Below are 5123 nucleotides of genomic sequence, written 5' to 3' on the forward strand. Positions count from 1 at the left end.
AGTGGAATCATTTCATTTCCTGAATTTAGAATGGCTATGATGGAGGAATAGTGCTCAAAGGGATTAAGCGGATGTCTGCAGAATGTTTTCATTCATTCAAGTTCCTTCTAAATGTTACATTTTGTATAAGGCTTTAAGGATACTGAGATAGAAAAAAAAAACATACCCTTAGAGATATGTAGAACATGTTATAGTGTGCAAGGACAAGTTCAAGCCTCTTGGTCCCCACCTGTGTGGCTGAGAGAGAAGCTTCACAGTGGTGAAGCAGTGCTATAGTTGTCTTTCTTACTCTTTCACTCTATTTCCCCTCTCAATTTCTCTCTGTCCTTTTATTTATTCATTTATTTTACCAGAACACTGCTCTAGTTTATGGCGGTGCTGCAGGGGATTGAACCTGGGACTTTGGAGCCTCAGGCATGAGAGTTTCTTTGCATAACCATTATGCTATCTACCTCCACTCCAGTTTCTCTTCTTCCTAGCAAGAAGAAAGGGAGGAAGGAAGGAAGAAAGGAAAGGAGAAAAGAAAAGTAGAAAGAAGGAAAGAAAGAAAGAGAGAAAGAAAGGAAGGAAGGAAGGAAGGAAGGAAGGAAGGAAGGAAGAAAAGAAAGAAAGAAAGAAAGAAAGAAAGAAAGAAAGAAAGAAAGAAAGAAAGAAAGAGAGAAAGAGAGAAAGAAAGAAAAGTGTGTGAGGAGGGGGAGCTGGGCAGTGGCACAAAGGATCAGAGTAAGGACCCCTGTTTGAGCCCCTGGCTCCCCACTTGCAGAGGGTTCGCTTCACAAGTGGTGAAGCTGGTCTGCAGGTGTCTGCTTTTCTCTCCCTTTCTCTGTCTTCCCCTCCTCTCTCTATTTTTCTATGTCCTATCCAACAACAATGACAGCAATAACAACAACGGTAAACAAAAGGGAAAAAAGAGCCTCTAGGAATACTGGATTCGTAGTGCAGGCACTGAGCACCAGCGATAACCTTGAAAAAAAATGTGTGTGGGGATGGCTTTCAGGAGAGGTGGGTTTGTGGTACAGGTACCAAGTCCCAGAGATAACCCTAGTGGCAAGCAAAAAAAGAAGAGAAGGAATTTGAATCTCCTGCAGAGGGAATGGGTGATCACTAAAGAATTTTAAGTGTTCTTTCAACTTTTTGAATTCTAGAAATACCATTGTGTGGCTAGGTCGTGGCACACCTTTTTGAGTGCACATTTTTAAGATGTGCAAGGACATGGATTCAAACCCTCCAGTCCACACCTGCAGGGGAAAATCTTTGGGAATGGTGAAGCAGTGTTGTAGGTATCTATCTCTCTCCCCCTCTATTACATCCACCCCTCTCACTTTCTTGTTGTCTCTATCTCCTTGTTTTCCTCTGTTTCTACAGGAAATTTATAAAGTGAAAAGTTTATCCCTGCAGCAAAGAAACTAGGCACATCTGACGTTCCAATACCACCTCCCTAAACAGCACAAACTATAATAATAATAATAATAATAATAATGATAATAATTTTCTTTATCATAGCAACTAGTAACCATTGGAATATTTTTAAATTAGCTCCAAAGGCAATCATTATCCAGGGTAGCCCATCATTAATAGACTCATTGGAATGATCAGACTTCCATATCTTGAGGTGTGCCCACCTATAAGATAACCAGTTATAGATTCTAGTGATTAATGAACAGTTGAACAAGTGAACATGGGTATGGAACAAAGACCTGAGTTAAAAATTTGTTGTTGCAATCATGAATCAGTCCATGGGTAGAAGTTGGAGCTATGAGGACAAAAGCATTTCTCAAGAGAGTGTAGAAAGTGAGGAACAGAATTTAGCCTATAATCATGCGATAATGCTATAATTGAACTATTTATCAAAGTTTAATTGTGCACATGATTCTCCTGGGTATTTATTTATTTTAAATAAAAATATGGAACGCTTCACGAATTTGCATATCATCCTTGTGCAGGGGTCATGCTAATCTCCGTATCACTCCAATTTTAGTGTATGTGCTGCTGAAGCGAACATAGTATTTACTGATTTTTAAAATCTAATTGTTTATTTAATGAGAGTGATATGAAAAAGAAAGATACAGATGGTGACATATCAGAGCACGCTCAGCTCTTACTTATGGTGGTACTAGGGATTGAACCTAGGATCTTAGAGCCTCAGGTATGAAAGTCTTTTGCATAATAATTATGCTTTCTCCCTAGCCCTCTCCTAGAGATTTATTAATAATGCATATTCTGTGGCTTAATATGTACTTTAGAATCCTGAAATTCTACATTTATTAAAACTCACTGGTGTTATAGATGTCACTGATTTGCAGATTACACTATAAGAAAGAAAAAGTTAGGGAATGGGAAGATGAACAGATCAAAAAAAAGATGAAAACCCATGTTTATTAGAGGAGAACAAAGTGATAGTGATTTCCAAAAGCTAAGATAAATTAAAATTCAAGAAAGCAGAAGAGGTCAGCGTGTCTATATTAACTTAAATCTGGCTTGAATGACTACTGGAAGATTCAATTTTTTGACAAGGTTCTTGTTAAACTATGTACTTATTAGATTATTGGAGAATTATAAAAAACACATTAGCTCCTTTGACATAGATCTGTTTATAATATTAGTAGTTGTTGTATTACTAAGGAATAAAATGCTAGGCAAAAAATTAAGTTGAGTCTATGTACTATACTACTTAAGAAAGACTGGTCCTGAAATGAGTGCAGCCTAAAATATTCCTGGCAATGACCATGGAATGTGAGCTCTACTTAATTAATATGAGAGGGGGAAAAATTGATTGTATGTCTAACAAAGGGACTTTTCAAAGTTAACCCAATTACCAAATAATGTGATGATAAAAATAACTATCCATTGTCTTCTTGAACCCTAAAACAGCAGAAACCTCAAATTTCCACTATAGAGCCTAAATTCCCCCAGTCCTGGGACCCTAGGGTAGGGCCCACTTTCTTGTATGCTTCTCCCAATTCTTATCAAATAATATTGCATCTGCTGATCACAACCTAATCAACACAATGAGTGCCACCCCAGCATACTTCACTTCAGACTGTGTCCAGAGACTTCAGGTGTGGAATGACAACCCTTCAGCTTCATCACTCAGGTGAGACCTTTCCTTTCATAGTATTCTCTAATTCCATCCTAGGTGGTTCACTTTCTAAAAAAGTCCCAAAACCTAGAAATAGACCAGGTTCCAGGAGATAGAGCCTATGTTCACATGTATCCATAAACCAGGGCGAATATGTACCTGAAAGCAGTAGTACACTAGAGTTTGCAGTGAGTACCCCCCAACACTTCATCTCCACTATTCCAACCTTTGGGTCCATGATTCTTCAACAATTGGTTTGGCTTTGTATGTTAATTGTCTTTTCAGCCCCCAGGTTCCAGATGCCATCAGGATGCTGGCCAGGCTTTCCTGGACTGAAGACCCCACCACTTCCCCAGAGACTCACCCTGCTAGGGAAAGAGAGAGGCAGACTGGGAGTATGGATCGACCAGTCAACACCCATGTTCAGTGGGGAAGCAATTACAGAAGCCAGACCTTCCACCTTCTGCAACCCACAAAGACCCTGGGTCTATGCTCCCAGAGGGATAGAGAATGGGAAAGCTATTGGGGAGGGGAGGGGATATGGAGATTGGGTGGTGGGAATTGTGTGGAGTTGTACCCCCATCCTATGATTTTGTTAATGTCTCCTTTCTTAAAAAAAAAAAAAAAGGAAGAGAAGGCAGAATCATAGGAAAAACTGACAAATATATATAAATACATATAAATAGTTATAGAAATAATGGCCAACCCACTGTGATCTTGAGAGCACTACATTAGTTTCCAATGGAGGGAATGGGGACACAGAACCCTGATGGTGGGAAAGATGTGAAGTTATACCCCTGTTAATCTTATATCTTTGTATATCAATATTAAATTACTAATAAAATAATTTTAAAATGAAAAAAAATAAATATACTTAAAATAGACTTTCTAGCCTCTTAAAGCATGAAAATCCCAAATCTCATCTGCTCTATTCCTACCTTTAGGTTCCTGATTATTAAACATTTTTTTCTGCTTTATAACTTAATGTGTTTTTAGCCACAAAGTTGCACATGATACCATGATGCCAACCTGTGTTCCCTGGGCAGACAACTGCACCCTTGGTCCTAGAACCTCACCTCTCTAGAGCCCAACCACACTGGGAAAAGATGGAAACAGGCTAGAGGTATGGATCTGCCTGTCAACACCCATGTCCAGTGGAGAAGCAATTACAGAAGCCAGATCTCCCATTTTCTGCACCCCAAAAGATCTATGGTCCATACTCCCAGAACGATAAAGAATAGGAAAGTTTACAATGTAGGGGGTGGGGATATGGAACTCTGGTGGTGGAAATTGTGTGAAATTGTATTCCTCTTATCCCACAATCATGTCAATCATTATTAAATCACTAATTTAAAAAAAATAAAATTCAGTTGAAAGAAAATAAATATGTTGATATTAGAGAAAAGAAGGAAACATAGATACATATTAGAAGTAAATAGTAGACTGTGAAGGAGACTATGAAAATATAAAAACAGACATTAAGGCAAAAAAGAGGTTTTTTTTTTTCTTTTGTTGAGTTCTATCTGTTAATAGAAAGAAAAAAAATTCTCTGTGCCATATTTGGTGCTTCTAACAAAGTACAACCAGAAAACACAAGAATAAGAAATGCGCTTTATAGAATAATGAGTAGACTTCACCACACACAAAAGTAAACTCCAAATGGATCAAGGACTTGGATGTTATACAAGAAAGTATCAAATAGTTAGAGGAAAATATTGGCAGAATTCTTTCCATCTAAATTTTATAGGCAACTTCAATGATAGAAATCCAATTGCAAGGAAGACAAAATAAATAAATAAACTCAAAGGACTACATCAAACTGAAAAGCTTCTGTACAGTAAAGAATCTTTATAGAATAGGAGATCTTTACATACCATACATCAGACAAAAGACTAATAACCAAAATGTATAAGAGCTCACAAACTCAGGGACAAAATAACAAATGGCCCCATCCACAACTGGGGAGAGTACATGAACAGAATATTCACCAAAGATGAGATCCAGAAGGCCAGCTAACATACAAAAAATGTTCCAAGTCATTGAC

General features: G+C 37.9%; 1 non-coding gene across 1 annotated transcript; it reads right to left on the reverse strand.

The window, feature by feature from the left end:
• Positions 1–1898: 1898 nt before the first annotated feature.
• LOC132542751 (U6 spliceosomal RNA) lies at positions 1899–2000 on the reverse strand. Its single transcript, XR_009553723.1, has one exon. It is a non-coding gene; the product is annotated as a U6 spliceosomal RNA (small nuclear RNA).
• Positions 2001–5123: the final 3123 nt, after the last annotated feature.

Source organism: Erinaceus europaeus, chromosome 1 (assembly GCF_950295315.1).
Source record: "Erinaceus europaeus chromosome 1, mEriEur2.1, whole genome shotgun sequence".
NCBI classification, from domain to species: Eukaryota; Metazoa; Chordata; class Mammalia; order Eulipotyphla; family Erinaceidae; genus Erinaceus; species Erinaceus europaeus.